Source organism: Anneissia japonica, unplaced genomic scaffold (assembly GCF_011630105.1).
Source record: "Anneissia japonica isolate Jap-2015-1 unplaced genomic scaffold, ASM1163010v1 scaffold288008_len1385354_cov213, whole genome shotgun sequence".
In the NCBI taxonomy this organism is placed as follows: Eukaryota; Metazoa; Echinodermata; class Crinoidea; order Comatulida; family Comatulidae; genus Anneissia; species Anneissia japonica.
Window position 1 is genome coordinate 1024944 of NW_022720123.1, and position 20783 is coordinate 1045726.

Genomic DNA, 20783 nt, shown 5'->3' on the forward strand with positions numbered 1-20783 from the left:
GTTTAAATGGGAATCACCCAACTGAAGGCCAAGGTCAGTACTGTATGTGGTGTGGGTTACATGTGAAAAAAAGATTGATGTAATAAGAGAAGACACACAGGAAAATAATATCTTTCTTACTAGTACCCCACAATACATATCACCACTCCCTGATACAGTATATATAAAATTAGAATATTAAACCATAAAATGTAATGTCAAATTAACTGTGGAACCTAAAAAAACAAACACAAAAATACCAAAAACCTCTTAAAAATGATTTCTGGACTAATTCATAATTGGTGGCATTCTCCCACCTCAAAAAATTGAAAAAATATGATCAAGTGCTGATGTAATAAAAGCTTAAACAATGCTGCAATTCATATTATTTGTATTATTAATTTTATCAATAGTCAAGGAACAAAAAGATTTATATCATTGATTTATTTTTAAAGCAGCTGTAATACTGTGGTTGAGCCTTGAAAAGTATACTAGTTACATATTTTTTAGGACGGAAACTTTTATTGAGATTAAATATCTATAGAATGTTATAACTTGGAAAACCCATTGAACTTTAGATGATCAGTGGCTGTGAATGTTGAGATCTTCACATAAAACTTGTTTTACTATAATCTTGCATGGGAGTACAGTGTGATATTTAAAAAAACTGATAGCATCTTAACGCTATCATTTCTATCTTGTTATTTTGTGATGCATTTCGGAACTGGCAAGTACTATTTAACCCTACCATAGCCCTGTCCACACTACACAAATTTATTTGAAAAAATTATGCGACATTCCTAAATATGGTCATGATGACATCACATTATGACCATATTTAGGCACATCATGAATAGGCAAAGAAAATTTGATAATCTAATGATTGCTTCCTTTTTGAATTTTATTCTATGAAATTAAGCCTTCCATTTCCTGTCCTCTTTATACTTTAAAATTTGTATTTGATGAACAGACAGAAAAATCCACACATTTGGAAGAAAATTTATTAGACGAAAATCACACTGAATTTAAAAAACATTACAATTTTTTACCATTAGGTAATCTATTTTCTGTCTTTTCTTTTTTCTTTTTTTTTTGAGAATGCCCTAAAGTAGTTTGATACACTAAAAGTGTAGCCATAGACAAAAACGATCTCTATTTTAGGTTAATATATAATTAATCTAGGATTAATGACAAATTCCTTATTCAAAAACATATCTCAGGAAACCATTACTTACATGTTGTAAATTTCGGTGAGAGCATTACGGTATTATTGTATAACAGTGTTGTAGATAGACCATGAAGCTGTGTCTAATCTTATATCTTATAATACTTGGTGCTCTTGAAATGTATAGATTGAGCGCATTCTCAAAAAGATTTTTGTTAGAAGTATGGTTAATAAATTGGTTGTATATTTGCCGTAACATTTTTTCTGCTAAATTCTGCCTTCCTATGTACAGTGTGGACATGTAGTTAACGTTTGTTAAACGGTTGCTAAGCAACCATATCTACTGGATTCTTGTAAACATCTACATCTTAGAAACTGGTGTAAAGCTATCGATAACTATTTGTAAGGTTTTTTAAGTATTTTTTTTTCTAAATTGTCTTGCAATTAGTACGACAGTGTATTTGTTCAAAGATGGTAGAGTCCTGTAATTCACAAAGGGATTAAGAATTTAACATTATATTTTTTTGTATAAACCAATTAAGTGCAATAATGGCATAGATGATTAGAATTGCCTACAAATTTCAAAATCTATTTTACCACCACCTGCATTGGGACTTCCAAGTTGAAACCAATTTAGTTTATGCATAGAAGCTCTTTGCATCACAATTTATGCATGTTTTGCTTTATTATAGCAACCCTTGACAGTAATAGAACAGTCTTATATCCTAAAATCATGCCATTACCCTCATATCTGTTCATTAGAACTGAATCTAGTAGATAGATGAGAAAGATGGTATTTTTTAAGGGACATTTCTATGGTGTGTTGGTTGTTTTATGGTTAATTGTCTCCTCAAGAACAGGTAGGCCTACATATTCAGGTGCGTTAACCATCATAGGCCTCCCAATTTTATTTTGTGTAAATTTTAATTCTCATTGAGAATAATGTTTATTAAAAAAACAATAGAATGCCAATTCCATGTCTAGCGTAACGATCCAAACTGAAAACTAGTTTACTAAATTCTATTATGAAATTTTTCCTTCTGTGTTCTATGAAATGTATTATTATTTTTACAGTTTGCACATTCTTTATATATTCACTGTTTAAATACGAAGATGTTGAATTCAATTTGTGCTAAGCTTTTTTTAATTACTGTGTACTAAGAAAGAAATCTGGTATTTTTTCCTTGAAGAATGTAAGATACGGTTTAAGTAATAGACATCCAGTAGTTGTTGGGTAGGGGTAGGACTGTTTATTATTTCCCCAAAAAACATGTTCTAAATTCTGTTTAGTCAAATGATTTTGTTTTAAAAACTAAATATTATTGTTCTCTTAAAAATGGTCAGTTTTTGGTGCTCAAATAAAATCTTATAAGAATGGATTTTTAAGTCGTTTTAACAGATTGATAGAACACTCAATGCTTGCCAGTTATAAGGCTAGTGAAATTTTTATTTCCTCTTGCCCATGTCCATCTTATTTGATAAAAAATATATGTTTTGAAAAATTCATGTTTTGTTATGAAACCATGTCAAATGGGGCAGTCTCAAACTAAATCAATTATTTTCAATTTTATTTTGGTTCCATCAGAGAAATATTTTCAGAACACTCAACCATTACTGAACTCCACAATACATCAGAACCATTTAGAAGAGAGCAGCTCCATTATGGTTTAGAATTATTTATCAAGGAATTTCCCCATTTGACATGGCCCTGTTAAGCCCGTAGAAGTTGAACTAATTGGGCAGAAAAGTGTGTTGGAATCAATTATTGTACAGATTCTTGTGTTTTATATATTTTAGGCCTACTCTCAGGTCCAGTAGAAGAAGCTTATGTCTCTTGAAATCTTGGTGAAATTCCTCTCTTGTTTATGTGTGTAAGTTGAAATAAAACTGAAAAGTTTAAGCAATTTGTTGAGTCAATTTGTTATTTGTTGTTTGTATACAGTAATTAAAACTGTGTTAAAAAAGAAAAATGTTGTACTATGAATCTTTTCCCATATAGTAATTTTTATTGAACAATTTATAATTATTTTTTAATAAATGATATTATTCAAAGTTTTCATTTCTGATGAGAGGCTATCAAACTATCAAATTTTATTTGTCAAAAACATGTGACATGCCTAAATATGGTCATGATGACATCACATCATGACCATATATAGGCACATCATGACTATATATGGGCATACAACAGGTTTTTTTTCCCCAAAGGCCTAACACAGTTTCAAGTTGTAAGATTTCTTTATTTGTGTCCTTTTGGAATAAAAAATTACAAAATGTTTTATAGCATAAAATCTGCTCTTGAACCATCAATTATATACAGTACATAATAATTATAAAACAATGTACATTACGAATGTGTATACACACGAGTATGAATGATATAATTGTAAAATAAACATAGTTTAATGTAATTTGTAATTAAAAAAAGAAAACCCAGACATGTATGAATGCAGTAATACTATAAAATGTAATGGAATAAGTAAAGCAATTATGAAACAAGGAGACATAAATAAATGGCTCCATATAGAATCAGTATTCATATGATATATCACATTTGATTACAAGCAATCTGTCTGAGTGAGAAGTCTGGATAGCAGCATATTAGGCAAGATTAGGATCTGTCGATTATGCCGCCTTGGTGGAAATAACGGGGGAAGGGGTATTGCATGAGAGAATGTCATCCATCATCATCGCTAGCTTACCAATGTGAGAAAGCAGCCTGTGTACTGAATTCAAAAGTTTTCTATATTAGTTGTGGGGATGTAAAAAAAGCAGCTTTCAACAGCTTTTTTCTGGAGAACTACCTTTCTTTGAGGGTCTCGATTGATTAGCGCTGGCTGGATGGACCGTCCTCACAACCTCTGTGGTTCAAGCTTCAGCCTGGCAGTTAAGATGCCCTAATTCTGGGTTCAAACTCTGAAAATTGCAAAATCTTGGACTCTCATACCGAGCGGTTCACTTCCATTCTGTAAATATTGTTATTAATGCCATTTATAAGAGTTACCTTCAGAGTTAGTATATTTTCTTAACATTCTGAGCCTCATAGTTTGATAGTAACAGCCATGCTGCTAGCTATTATTGTTAATATTATTATAATTATTATTACTGTTTTTATTGTTATTATCATTGTCATCTGTACTGTATTATCATTATCTTTATTGGGATATCACGATAGAGCCTCAGTTTATCAGATTCCTACGAATTTAACTTTTCCAGTTGATTTGACTCCCATCTGCCTGTTTCAGCTGTGTTGTCCTACTTGATACAGGCTTTAGAATTATGCTCCATAGCAAATGCCCAATGCAATACTTTGCATGTATGGATTATAAGCATTTATACCTATATGTGTATGACAGTATACATTAATGTACTGTATGTTTATCACACACACTTGATACAATTGGAAAATTGGTTATTTGAAAGCGAGAGATTTACGTATCAAGGATATTTACTCTGCTGCATTCATCTCGATCAGGCTTTGTATGACTTACTTCAGGTGTGTGAATATGTTGTTGAGCTGACAATAATATAGTTAATATAGGTATGTAGAGGAAAACTATCAATTTGGCAAAATGTTTTAGAGGTGGTCTACACAGATAAAATAAGGGACAGATTCTAGTCAAGAGGTAGACATAAAAAACTTTAGTAAATTCTTGCGCTTAAGAAAATCTACTAAGCATCTATCGTGCACACAAATAGAGCTAAATTAATGTCTATTAAAATTTGTTTGCTATGGAGAATTATTTGTTTTCAGTTTTCATTTTTTATTTTTATACGCAAATAATGTTAAGAATTTATATAGTACCTATCACAATCCAAATTTATCATTCCAAAATTGTATTAATTTAAAACTACTGTTACGTAGGCGTTTGATACAATAACCAGTTATTAATGTGAAGTGCCTACAGATCTTGTGGTAATGATGTGCTATTAACAACTGACATATTATTTATGATATAGATTGTACAAATTCCAGGAATAAAAATGTAAAACTAAAAAAAGGAGAAAATTGCCTACTGCTTCCCATGTCTACCTAAATATATCTCTTGAATGAAAGTGCAATATTCTGCTAAAACATTGCTTTTTGTTTATCTAACACTTTGTCTTGTAGATTTTAATATTAATTATGTGTGATATCCCCTAAGGTTTTCTGTTTTTAAATGTGTATTCCTGCAATGTGCATACAGACTTGTAAATGTATTACCATTACCAACAGTCCAACTTTCTACAAGATAAAGTTACACTAATTTAATTTTAATCTAAAATTCCAACAATTCATTTATAATAATCACAAAGGGTCTGCAAAGAATACTGTATAAGAATATTTTTTGTTATCTTTGGCAAGGAAATTATTTTGCAATTAAATTTTTATATGTAAAGTGAAACATTATATATACTTACATCCATGCTTACTTACATATACAATTATATTTTATATTACAATTCTATTAAATTTTATTAGCTTCACTGTTCCAAAATAAACAGAAAATTTAATTTAGTTACTGTACATCTCTAGAGGGCTCACTCCACATTTTGCTATTTTTATTCAATATTTTCTTAACTTAAAGGTAAAGATAATTGAATCATGTTTGCTAAAAATAAATTACAACTTAATGTCACAGAAGCCAACCATGGTAAATTGATCTGAAGTTAAATAAAAATAAATCATAGTTTGATAAAAATATAACTGGTCAGCTTACGACAAGATTTGCTGACGATTCCATTGTAAATCCAATTATCAATCAGGGAATGACAATGATCCTAAGTTGTATTAAGTTCCAATTCATAAGAAGATTTTAATTGTAAATTTAGTTTCTGTCGTCATTCCATGTCAACTACTACACACTCTGTACCTATCACCACAAGACTATAAGGTAAGAAATCCACAGTATTGTTGTTTTACAACCTTCATTACTATTCATGAAATTGTCAAGTCAGTGAAATTAGAAAAAATAATTAAAATTTGAACTATATAGATTACAACCATTTACTACTGTCATTATTATTCATTGTTTATAATCATTAACACCTGTATCCTTATTATTATTATTATTATTATTATTATTATTATTATTATTATTATTATTATTATGTTACTAAAACCTACCTTAAGGGGAAATTAGACAATGGAGAAATTAGAGAACAATTAAAAAAAAAATGACGTTAAGGGGAAAATAACACACAAGATATTCCCCTTATGTCCGATTTAAATTATTATTACTATTATATCATAATTTTTCACAATAAAACCATATATAAATGTTTGTGTTTCTAATGTTATTTATTATATATTTATATTTTATTTGTTATATTTATTATATAATTATATATATCTTGGTACTTTTATTCAATATTAAAAATTAAAATTACACAAAAGCAATCCATAGCAGCCAAATTAAAAATTTACAAAAACATTATTTAAAATTACAATTCAATTAAACAAAATTACAATTCCATTACAGTGTACACAATTACTTGAAGCTAGAAAAACATCAAATTTCACACAAGACAAATCAAAAACACAAAAAAAAGTGGGGACAAGAAACATTTTAAAAACAAGCACAAGTTCGACAAGAGTCATTTAAGTGCAAATTGTGGGAAAGGGGGGATCCCAGAGCGTAAAATGTGGTTCGCCACAAGTTTATGTTTTTAATTAATCAATTTTATCTTTAAGAACTTAGAAGGGCTGTGAAATATAGAAAGGGGAATAATTATATGTTATTTATATGTTATAATAATGTGTTATAGTTTTATTGTAAAAAACTCAATATATTATCATCATCATATTAATGTTATTATTATTGTCAGTTTCTTGGACTGAACAAAACACAGGTGAGAACCTTCATAATAAAACTATTAATAAGTGCAGTACTTAATTTTGAAAGTCAGTATAAACCAGTGGGTGATCCTCAACAAGGCCATGATTGCCATAATATTAATAAAATATGAAAATACAAAAGTAAACCAATATATGCAAGACAAATACAACAAAGTACAGTAATAATAAATAGTGAAAGATGAAATAACTATTAACAAGTCTTTCAACAAAACATAATCTAATGATTTTCACTGATGTTTTTGCTGTACTTAAATGTTTAGAAGATGCTTCGTCTCCTCTTTGATTATATTGTTAGCAGCAGCTGTCAAATGTATTTAGCATACATTTCATGATTTTGTTCAGATTGTATTAAGAAAGTAATTATGCTATTAATACTTACTACAAGTTAAGGTTTATCTTCATGACAAAAATCTCTATATATAGAATAATCATGTATAATATGGACCAGAACATTATGAAAATGACATTGAATTGTGCTAAAAAAAAGGAATGTTAAATGAAATTGTACCAATTGTATGGATTTTATTCAATTTCACTGCCTTAAGGTAACTGGATTACAAAAATAAATCCAATTCATTGATGAAATGAAAAGAATGTGGCTATCAGACACAATTCCATGGCCTAGGAGCAGGTACAAATACAATGATAATCAAATATAAATATGATTAATCAAGTTAATCTTGGTACAAATCACTAAGAATGAGACAGCTTAACCAGTATGGAGCAACTTCATACAATGTAGACAAACTTAAATTAATTCCATCTCACTTGTATTTATCACACTACGAACTTCATATGGAACCTTAGGCGAGCTTCTTTCATACCTTGTATTAAGCAAACTTTATTTTTGATAGATTATTGGGAAGGTGAAAAAAACATTGTTTTATTATTTTATTAATACAAAAATGTGAATATGCAAGGTAAAAAAATGGAGGGTATCAAGTGGTAGAATATTATCTTGCGTTGTAAACAGTTCATTCCTGATGATGACATAATTAATGTCGAAATATTAAATCACGACACGATGGCGTGCATTTCGATACTTGGAGTATGTATTATACTATCTTATCTGAGATTAATCAGTGGACCTTTCGGTTTAAGCAGTTCAGTGGTCTGAATGATAAATACTTTATATTCGTTTAATTAAACTGAAGAAGATTTCTTATTGGGAAATTTGATGGTGGCAGCAGGCATGGTAAAAACTACAGCATTTTATCCTGAAATTTCAATTTTTTTATGGTAGCAACAAAAATACAATTTTATTTCCATTTAAGAAATCATTATCAGTTAGTATGTGAAAAATATAGCATAGAGCTGTAAATACAAAAGAACATTATCATGTAAGAATTAAATCTGGCTAAAAACCAGATCCAGAATTACAAAACTAAGGCAAAGGTAGACATTCATGGCAAGCCCATACCCAGGATCACCTAAAAGGTGGGGTTTATATGAGAGCTAGGGGCATATGCCCTCTTGGTTTAATTTATCAGAGGGGGTTCACTCAAAACCCCTTGATTACGGGCTTTTGTGATGAAGTAGATAACATGTGAATTTTAACATACAAAAGACACATTATTTGAAATAAAATAAATAATTATGTTTGATCAGATGTAAGCTCTGTCCAGAATACCAAATTTTCTTTAACAAAAAAACTTTTGTATGCCCATATATAGGCACATCATGACTATATATGGGCAGTTATGATGTGCCTATATATGGTCATGATGTGCCTATATATGGTCATGATGTGATGTCATCACAACTATATTTAGGCATGTCACAAAAAACTAATTGTATTAAGAAAAATAATTTTTGTATTGTATTGTTGATATATTATTTTTATTATTAAAATATAATACCAGTAGATTTTAAAAGTATGACAGTGCAATTTCCAGGCACCTTGATATCCATCCATATTCTCAAAATTTTCTCACCTCAGCCCCAACCATGGTGGAACTGAGGTGGTGGGGATTCTTGTACACCACCTACCACCCAATCCTGCATATGTCCCAACTACATAAAGAAATAATAAACTAAATACAAATTTAGTAATACAAGATAAAATTTATTGTCTTATATTGTTATATAACATAATATATTGTTATAATAAACTAAATAAAAATGTTCATAAAAGTACTTAAATGACAATATCTATATTCTACTTCAATGGTTCATGTATAAGCCTACATATCATTCAAATATTAATTCACTAATGTGAGTGTTATGAACATAAGAAATCAATCATTTAACAGATTCAATTGTCCCAATATGGAACAATACCCACAGAAAAACAGGGCAGGTAAACTATATAATGGAATGCGCTCCCATTATATCTGTCTATATTCTGACACAATTATTTTCAATCTCTTAAGGAGAATATTAACTCATCACGTTTTAAGTAAATTTATATGTCACATACGAGTTCGATTTTATTTCTCAAAAATAATGTTATTTGATAAATTTGGATCACTTTGGCAACTGCAAATGTATTAAAAGAGCATGTTCAAGAATAAATTACTATTTGATTTCATATGTTATTTCCGACTCATGTTGAAGTGGTTAAAGATTATTTATAGACATTATTCCACAGACCATACAAAAATGTTTTTCCTTCGCTACTTTTAAATTGTTTTTTTCACATCTTCTGTACCATACTCATATATAAGAGAAAATATAATATATATACTACCGATAATAGCATACCAGTATGAAAACAAACATTGTTATTCCATCAATTCCATCAAGTATAAGCATTAGAATGTCCTACCTACAAGCATGTATATTAATATACTATAAATATATCATTATAATGTTTAAGTTTGTACTAACATAAAATATAAGAATTTACTCTCGCAAGAGATATTTTATCTTGAGGGACGAACTGTATTGTAAAATGTACCAGATTAAAAAAATAAAAAGGTACATAAATGAAAATCAAAAATGCCTGTTGTGGTAGTGTTTCTATTGAAAGATTTTTCGCATGTTTTTTTGGAATACCGGTCAGCAGGGAATATAGGTATTTGATATGAATAGAGAAACACAAGACATTTTTTTTTCCAAGAAGGCTTCTTGGCGAAAATGCTAATAGGAGAGGTAGTATTGGGCGTTGTTGTTTAATACTATGCCTCAAATTATCGTGAAATGACAGTCAAGGCGAGTTGATGACTGACGTCAATGCTCCGTGACCGGCAGATTTCTCCCGAGTTTAGAGCGCATTATTCAGAGGTCAACCGGGGTCAGTAGGGTAACGTCAGTATGTGCTGTATACGTTGATCGCTGGCTAATTTGCCGACCCGTTGGCAAAGTGACAGCAATAGCTACACATAAGACCCATTATAATAAGTAACACAAGGACAAATATGAATTTATAGGATTCTAAAGTATTCTGAATAGTTTAATCCACAAACATTGTAAAACGGTTATCAAATTTAATTACATTACACAGCCTGTAACCAAAAATGGACAGAAACTAATAATGAAATTAACATACGCTGTAAAATTTATATTTTCATTAACGTAAAATTTAATCATCGTAGTAACACTGAAAACGTCTGTGGTTTTTACTGAAAATGGTCACGTTGGAAAGTTAAGTTTAAAATGCACATAAAATATGGCTCCAACTTTTATTATAAAATATCTAGGAATTATATTTGAAAATATATATATAAAACATCCATAATTTTTTGCGGCAGTGTAGAAAAACAAACTATGTATCAGTATGGTCAATCAGTCACACAATTGATCCTTACTACAATGTCTGCCAAATTGGTGGGTGGATGAACTGACTGAAGAATTGCTATAGAAATGGGTGGGTGGATAAACAGAGGAAGAATTTAGATTGATAAATGGATGAACGAATGGATCATAGTGAGGGGTAGATCGATAGATATAGAAATTTATTATTATCATCATTATTACTTGTCTTAGCTGCTCCCCTGAGAACATACACCAATCCATCACTATTTATATCAAGGATTTTTGGTTCTTTAATTTGTAAATGGACAAAAAGAAAGAAAAATATTAATAGTTTACTAATAGAAAATCAAAATCAATAAACATTCAATATCTGTAAAAAGCTGGTAACCTGGGATCCATCACCTCGATGCTGAGGTAGCATAGCTCCTTCGTGTTTGTATAATAAATACTTAACAGGCAGTATGTTGATAATACAGGTCTCCCTCCAATTAAATACCACTATTGGGACTGGGTTTACATGGTCTTTAGCAGCTTTGGTTTCTAATTAGAATAATAAAAATAAAAAACATTTGTTAATTTGGGACCACAGGAAAGTGGTCTTTAATTGGAGACTTGTATTTTGTAAAATAAATCACTAAATTGCAGCAAATGAACTTTTTATCTGTGTTATTATTATGTGTACATATTGTGAATGCAGTGCTAATAATGTACTGTAGTTAAAATAAATTGTATTCATCTTCCAAAAGATGTCAATCTGTTTTTCTGATTTTAAACTCTTTCTCCCTCTATTATTTTATATAGATGTATATAGCTAGATATATTGAGGTATGTGAAATGAATATAAAATATATATGCATTTTACGAGAGTATATTTCTACTGATATACGCAACATACATCACAACAAATTGTATCAAAAGTTGTCACCTTGACTCTTTCAAACCATATGAAATTGATATCAAGTAATAGAATTCAATTGTCTTTTATTAAATAATAACTCTTTATATGAATAATGCAAATTAAACCTCATTTGCATACACATGCTTATGCTACGAGAGCCTAATTGGATGGTTATAATTGACAGATATGCTGTGCTAAGTATTGGTGTTTCCGTTTCATCGCACACATGTCTTCCTGTGTGGGGTTTAGCTAACAGGTGATCGCGTTCCTGGAAATATGTACGTGGATAGGTGTGCAGATTATTTTCCTGTGTTGTGAAGTGTAACCACATTAATGGCTAGTGCATACCAGCTAAAGAGTATCTGTTCAATGATCTATAGGATGTTGTCAGTGTTACAAAATATTTATTTAGTTGTTAGTTTATTAATTCTACTTTTAATTGATCAATCAATCAAAGCAAAATTTATGAGCTTTGTTTTTTAATAATACAATAACAACAGAATTTACTTAAAAAAATATAAAGTGAATACAAGGAATTATTTATGTAAATTGAATTTAAACAAGTGAAAGGAAGAAGGCAAGACCCGAGAAGATAGGACAAGCAAATCTTGTGGTGGGACAGCCTAAAACGAACAAAAGGAGATTAACAAAGGAGACAGGGACAGCACAGGGCAAGACGAGAAACAAAACAAAACAAATTGAATACAGACCAACAAACCATGACAGGCAGAAAAAAAAATAGATAGTACATAAACTTTCCCAAATCAAAAAATATTTCTGTTTTTATCTGATTTAAAGACTTTTTTTACATATGAAAACCCTCAGAAAAAGCTTAGGCAGAGGCAGAAGTTATTACCATCTCTCTACAGGTTGACATGTCCGCACACTATCAGTTGGACAGTACAATCTCACCGACAGTTACTTTTCTTTTCAACAAAGACTGTTACAATTATAATAAGGTCTACAATAATATTAATTCAAGGGTTTTGAGCAAAGATTAGAACACAGTAATAATAATATTTCAGCATTTGGATAGACAATAAAATCATTTCAATCAAAATATAACTAGTTTTAAGAGTTCATTAAAAAATATACAATTCATATATATCATTTATAGGATTATTTGTACGAATGCAAAGATCAAGAAACAAGGTTTGTGGTATGCATATGGAGAGATGTTGATTCCATTGTACAACAGAACATAGATTCGACTTTGCTTCTGTGAAACACAATAAAAATACAAAAGAAAAAAACTATAAACAGGGCTATCTTATGCAAGTGAAGAATTGAAAAATTAAGGTTTATTTTTTGTGGATATTTTTGTGTGCATATTTCCCCTTAGTCATTCATAAACAGTTATCTATTCTCGAAATAAAGGTTTAGGGTTTCAAAGCCTTCAAAAAAAAGATCACGAGGGACAATATTGACAACTTTTAACGGAAATAAAAAGGGAAACTGAAAGACCTATTCACTTTTGAGACGAATTATCAAGATGTATATAGATCAAAATTATAACATGACATCCAAATATTGAACATATAGTTTATCTCCTGTTTTCATCACTACAGTGCAGATGTTTCAGTCTATGTTTATGTATTCAGATTTTCAACATTGTTTTCTGTTCTATCATCATGTTCTCTTTTCTATCTCATTCTGTCTTCTTTTATCTTGTTTGGTGGTTTATCCACATTTTTCAAAGTAATGTCAACCTCCTTTTTTCACCCTTTAAAATGATTTTTCATTTCATATATACTTCAGTAACATTTATAAATTGCTTTGTATATTACCTAAATTATTATTCCTAAATGGAGGCAAAATGTGTAGAATTTCCCTTTGGCCATTGTATAACTTGTTATTTAGTTAGCTTAAGAATATGGATTTAATATTGATTCTTTTTATTTAGGCCTATTTATTTTTATTTTCTTACATTGTTCAATCCAATCAAATCTTTGACTCAAGGCACAATATACAAGTCTCCTTTAAAAAAAAAATGATTATACCAATAGTTTATGAATTTAATTTTCCATATTTTTCTGCCAGTCTTAAGTTTGTTACTTGAGAACAAGAAAAACAATTTAACAAATATAAACACTGTACTGTAGTTTATTTCATTTTTAATATTAAAAAAACAGACAAAAGGTCAGATACAAAATAATGACCTTCCTTGTATACTTCACAGTGCAACTGGCATACAATATCTGCTATTGTAAGTGGAACCTATTATTTTTAATACAAAAAAATTGTGTATCCCAGACCACTGTCTGGGTCACACCAGCCCCAGTCATCAATGCCCGGGTGAAATCAGTGTCTCACCAGTATTTGGGTCAGATAGTGCCCCAGATCAGACCAGGAAGGTTATAGCAGCAGACACACACATCTCAATTTTGGTAATAAAAGGAGTGATAAAAAAAAAATGTGATAAGAATAGAACCGTGCGAGTATCTATTGTCATGAGTATTTCTATACTTTATCTTGTGGCACTTGAAGTTAAGCCCATTATTAGGGCAATTAAATTCTCAAGTTCAATTTTATTATACGTCTGACACGTTCGGCAAGCTATTCTCTGTAAAGAGATCAAGGGCAGCGACTATAACACAACAGGGAAAATAACAAGTAGGCCTCCAGAAATAGTTATAGTTTCATTCTATTGAATCACACTTTAGTACCTTAGTTCTGTTCTCCAAAATTTCATGAATGAATAATCATTTAATACAGGGATTTTTTTCAAAATGGTGGGGTCTTTATATTGTTAAGTATTGATTATTATTGTTAATAATGCCATATATGAGGATCTAAATTAACTTTACCAATGTGGCTCATATTGTTGGCCATATATGTCAATTATCTGGGTCATATTTTTGGCATGTGTAGCCATATACCGTACGGTATAGGCCTAAGCAATATATTTGCTATACTTACTATTCATAATATTTGCAATATATGGACCACATTTTTGCCATATATGTGGTACACCTTCCATATACGGACTACGATAATTGCCGTAAGTGCTATATCAATTATATTTTATTATTTATTTATTCTTTAATTTTACTGGATTGCATTTTCAGTAGTGTAGTACTGCTTTTCCAAATGGTCCAGTTACAAAGTATAGTAAAAAGTAATTAAAGTAAAGTAAACAAAGTAAAAAAAAAAATTAATAAAAAATGGTAAGAATAGGTAAATATCTTAACTAAATCACATTTGAATTAATATAGATAGAATTTTTGAATTCATTTATTTTTTCTGTTGCAGTAGTACTAATTCAGCAGGTAAATTATTCCATTGTTTTGAGTCTCTGAATTTAAAAGTTCTTTTACCTTAACGTGTTTCCAATTAGGTGTTATTAATGTTTTACTATGACTGCTCTGTGAAATATTCTATCCAATGGACTTGAATTATCAAAAAATCTGCCATAATAAATGAGAAAAACACTGTCCAAATAATTTTATGGTTTGAGACTTGTATAACTATTTTTACGACTTAATCTTAAGGGGCTAGCCTTCTGCAACATTATTATTTTCAAAACATTAGCATCAACCTCATAAATATGCTAATAATATCCTTGGTACGCTATAATCCTAGAAGACATTGAACAATAGGCTTTAAGGGTCACATATAAGACAAATGTTACAAAATGAGACCAAAACGCATTGTATCTTGGGATCACATTTTGAAGAAGTTCCCTAAATAAAACCGCAGACTAGAATGATTGGTAATAAGTGCGTGGATTCACCATCCATTTTGTGTTTTACATGGAACTCTTAAACGTGGGTTAAAAGCAATGTGTATTTAAACAAGTTATGTTACATCATTGATTTGAACTTCTTATACAAAAAAACTGATGTTATTAAACATAGTGCAATACTGTACTATCTTCAGATGACTACATATCACCATCTTTGTTGAAGTTCTAGCATAATAAATATTGAGGCATCAGTTGGCAGCCACTGTACAGTAACTCCACACACACTACAAATGTGATGTCTGCCAGAAGATTGGCATCCGTACCTGATGGAGATTTTTTCTTGCTATAGTTCGTAACACCAGTCAGCAGTTCAAGGAGTCTTTTGACAGAAGATGAACTATAATACAATTCTTTTTCTTCCTGAAAAGCTTTCGACAAGAAGCCTTTCCATCATGGATGTCAACGAAGCAATATAAATCACTTTCATCTTCCAGCTGGTGACAGCGTTCCATTGAAAATCAACAACTGCCTCCTCTCCAATCTCTCAGCTGATGGCAAGGTTGGTTCTCTCAATCATGTTGGCTCGGATATTCGTAACTTGTGATTGGTGGAAACTTTGTAAAAACTAATGATGATGTGTTAGGCTGAATTTTGCCTGTACATGGATTCATCAAGATCGTGGTGAGTGATGACATTATTTGACTGGTACAGATGTAATCTGCAATGCTGACAAGATAATATGGTTACAAACATGCTAAAAAAAATCTGATTTAAATAGGAAATGTTTTTTTTTCTTGTGAACCATCAATCCTAATTACAAAGTGGTAAAAGGCAAGTCATTATTTTTAGAAAACTTAAGATAAACTATCTGCGGTGAGGTAATACACTTGGGAATGGATTTATCAAACTTACTTAGCAAAAATATCATCTTAAAATTTGCCTTAAATTCATGATTTTAATGAAGTCAGATTTTATCAGTAATTTTACAAAAATATTAGCTTACATTTTTTTATGGTGCACATATACCTTGCTCAGGATGAAAATATTTTTATCTTATTGCAGGGTGGATATAGTGAATTACATTTGCGATTCATCCATAACGTGGTACTGAAAAGGCTACTTGAAAGTGGTTGATGAAGCATGGCAACAGGCCAATGCACAAAAAAAATTAGGTCTAAGATCGTAAATGACTCGTTTTTGATAATGCTTATTACAAAGTTCAAAAGGTCTGTCTTCATGATTTTACATTGCTTTTAAAGTTTAGTTCAGGCACTACACATTGCTAAAATCTATTCTTGCTAGCAAACAATTGTGAAATGCTACATGTACGTACCCTTACAATACAATGGCTGATTTCAAAGTTGCATGTACGCATTTGTGTCAATATAATTGTCTAGGTTGAATTTTTAGCTAAGACTCTGCTAAGATGGTTTGATAAATGAGCATAAGTAGTTTGCTTAAGGCCCACCTCATCCTTTTTTGACTTAAGCAATTTCCTAAGCAAAGATTGATAATTCTTAACCTTGAACACTAACATTTAAAACATGAATTGCATACTTTGTGTTTTTAAGTCAAGTTATTAACTTTTACTTGGAAATCAGAACAAAAAAAATCCCTCATATTAATAAATGTTTTTTTAATTTTTTTAAAGCGAATAAATATCTTCAGAACATAACAAATAAGCAAAATATTAGTATTAATACAGTAGAACCCCTCATTTTGGAACACCCATATTAAGGAGACACCTTTTCAGCCATAAAACAAGGGATAGTGTTATCCAAAAAAAAATCAAAATTGAATTACTTCACCCTTCTTGCACCATTGCTAGTAGACAGGATTATTGGATGTTTTTAACAAATTTTGACAATGTTAAGGATTTGCTTGTTTGTTTTTATCAATGAATCGGATCTGAGTGAAGTGAATAAAAAAAATATCAAGGTTAATAATGCATCTGAATGAAAACAAGGACTTTAACATAACTGATGCCAACTTTGGTATAAACAGATTCCTTTTCTGAGAAGGTGTAAACCCATATTTGTGGTTTGGGTGCTAGCCAATATATTTTCTTCTATTCACATGTTTATTTATCTGGCTACAATATTTCACAACCTTTCATTTTCTGAACGGAAATTACACAAATGTACTGTAAAACAATCGGATGAGAAACTAATGATTATGACAATGAGTAAGATGAAGATGATGAACATGGCCATGGTGCTGGCCTAGGTGGTGCAGTAGTGTACTTAGTTTTCAACTGCAGAGAAGATTGACTATATGAAAAGGTTTTGAGAAAACCAGCTGTACCATGGATGCAATGGAGCTGAAGCATGGTGCTTAAGCATGGTGCTTAAGATGCTTCCCTTCACATTCCAGGGTCTTGGGTTCAAATCCTGTAGCATTTATATAAACCTCAGGCTACTATTTGCAAAGGTCTGTCCACACTGTAAAAATTTTATGTGACAAATAACTGTGATATGCCCATATTTAGGTGTAATATGATATCATCATGCCCATATATGGGCAAATCACACAAGTCTGTCACATAAAACTTGATAGTGTGGACTTTTCTTAAATTATGGATTTTCTCAAGAGCGGATCCAGCAGGGGGAATGGGGGGCACATTCCCCCATTTTGCTACTAAATTTTAAAAATTTCAATGCAAATCAATGTTATGTGCTACTCACCTATTCTGGATCTGCCCCTGTTTCTACACTCATGAAATTACAAATTAGACTTTTTCTTTTTCTTTGGTTACCCCCTGCTACTATTTCTACTCTAGTACTACCGTATATTCTCAAGTACTATATAAGACAAAGACAACGAACGAAATATAGAGGTTGTCTTAAACGCACAACATATAAATTTTTGATTTTCAAATCATATTCATCTTATGTGCGGATCTGTAACATGTAAATTTACTACTACTGAAATGAAGCTAGACTTACTAATTGTTATAAATGAACGCATTTCGCGGAGAAATAAGATTTCGAAAATTTGGAAGCACCAAAATTTATAAGATTGGCCCTACATTTGACTCTGATTTTAGACAGCTAGATGCAGTATCAAGATCGTAAAAAGCAGCAAAATGTACGAATAAACAAGGAGGTTGTCTTATACGCCTGACCCCACAGGTTGTAAAAGGCAGACCCAGAGAGGAAAGCCCTGGTGGAGGACCCTTGTGGGTGGTGGCTGCCAGAAAAACTGCAATTTTGGGCCATTTTAAGCCGTTCTGAGAATTTTTACAATGTATTGCATAAAAAATTTTGATGCAAATATATAATTTTTTAGGGGTCCGACAAATAATTGCCAATGGGGCTTGAACTATCTGATGTAGCTTTGAAATCCCTACCCCCTGCTGTGATCCCTTTGGTCCTCGAACTATTAATAGCTAAATATGCTCCATGTTTCTGAAGCATCTTGCTCCTGATATTAATTTATAGCTACTGTAATGTCAATGATGCTTACAAAAATTGATTTATATTTAAGATGCATCAGACAATATAAAACTCCTCTCTGTTAAAAAAAAAACCCAATCAAAAAATTATCTGAAATATACTATATAACAGATGAACAATGATATAAAAGTATTTACACTGGTAATTACTACCAGCAGTCTTTCAGAACAGGTTGCTGGTACTGCACTGTACTGCACAAGTACTGGTAGGCCTCCAAGTTCCATAATTGCATTTTAACAACTTCCAACAACCTGGCTTACCAAGGAATGTGACCTGGAGATTAGCTGATTCTACTAAAGTAAATTTAAAACTTCAACCCAAAAAATTATTATAAAGTTGTTATACTTTATTAATATAGAGTTTATTGTAAATTTCATGATTTAATCAACTCCACATCACATATTCTATAATCAATGTATTATTTATCGGTGGTTTGTAATGGTACATTTGTTTTTAATCTTTTTGTGAGACTTCCAATTAGCCTCAGTTCAGGAAGGAAGATCATCATCATGTTTAGCAACCTATCAGTCCTGAAATATCTATTTATGTGCTTATATATACCAAGAACACACTAAAAAGTTAATATGGTTTAAAACTGTAGTTTGCTCTTCTGGGAAAGAGTTTTTGTTGGCTGTAGAGGCCAACATGTAATTTAGTCAAAAAATTATATTCCAGTAGAGCATAGATATTCATATTCACTTTTTTTTTTATAAGAACCATTAAAAATTTGCCCAGACTCAGTGTTCTTATTTTTTGGCCAATTTCAGGCTCAAAATGTTCTTATTTTGTTCTTAGTTTACAAACCTTATAAACAAAAAAAGATTTAATTGTACGGTTGTATGCACTGTACTGGAATGTAGGTGAAAGTGACCACACAAAAAATGGCCCCCAAATGTCAGATAGGTACACCTACTGTATTGTATTATAGAGGGTATTACAGTCACACCTACTGCACATAATGTACAGATATAATATTTTGGTATTTAAAAATATAAACCTCATTTGAAATTTTACCTCAGCCTCAATTTGTTCATATTTTGTGCTTAATTTTTAAGCAATTTCAGCCTTAGTGTTCTTATAAAATGTGATCTTATAAAAAAAAAAGTGTTTATCATCATCATCTTCCGTTACAGTGCATAACTTTGGTTGAGTATACTCGCACAATGTTCAATAAAATATTCAAATAAATAAATAGATAAAAATGAAATATAAATAAATAAATAAATAAATATTATATTTGTGTTCATTCACACTCCTTAACCAAAAATATTATAATTTGCATAATTTATTATCAATACCTCAAGAAAAAAAATTACATCAAGAAAACAATATTGTTCTTTATTGAAATTTCATATTTACAATTTCCTACTACAGTATTGACAATATATAAATTTACAAATGTTAATTATATTTATTACAGGCAATAGAGTAATAACATATTAAAATTAATTTTTTTTTTAATAAAAAGGATATAAGGCCCTATAAAAAATATTGTTAGTTTATCACTCTATCTAGGCTGGAAAAGTGATGAGGGAGGGAGGGAGGCTTTTCTTTACTTTTTTTATTTTGCTAAAGCCAAATATCACCCTTGGGTTGTTTGCTGGTGCGTTGATATTCAAAGTAAAACATGATTGAGATAATACAAACAATATCTACTAACTACTTAATAAAAAAAAAAAATTTAAATTCATTTTTTTTAGTACCACAGAAGACATGCGTGCAAGGGAAATAAACTAATAATTTTTTTTTTTTTTTTTTTTTGGGCTAAATATATTGACAATACAACTAAAAAAAGTTCACTTGAAGAAAGGTTGTGGTTGTAATAAAAATTGTCAGTACAATGTGAGTGCCGTTTACAATTTACATAGATTTATACTGGTACATTGCAAAGATGTTTTAATCTTATTCTCTGCATATATTGTATTAAATTCAAATAAAATGTGGAAAATAACAGAAAATAAAATTTGTTTTTGTTCCTAGTTATATTACACTAAAAAATGTAATGCTGCTTTGAGTAAGGGGGAAATAAACAAACTTGTTAACATCAGTAGACCATTGCACCACAT

The 20783-nt window shown here is 30.5% G+C and overlaps 2 long non-coding RNA genes across 2 annotated transcripts in view; one reads left to right on the forward strand and one right to left on the reverse strand.

The window, feature by feature from the left end:
• Positions 1–13663: 13663 nt before the first annotated feature.
• LOC117111190 overlaps positions 13664–20783 on the reverse strand; it is a 116464-nt gene continuing 109344 nt past the window's right edge. Inside the window, exon 11 of the long non-coding RNA XR_004445835.1 lies at positions 13664–15988. This is a non-coding gene — a long non-coding RNA (uncharacterized LOC117111190). The remainder of the gene's footprint in view (positions 15989–20783) is intronic.
• LOC117111192 lies at positions 15806–19069 on the forward strand. Its single transcript, XR_004445839.1, has 2 exons — positions 15806–15943; positions 16325–19069. It is a non-coding gene; the product is annotated as an uncharacterized LOC117111192 (long non-coding RNA).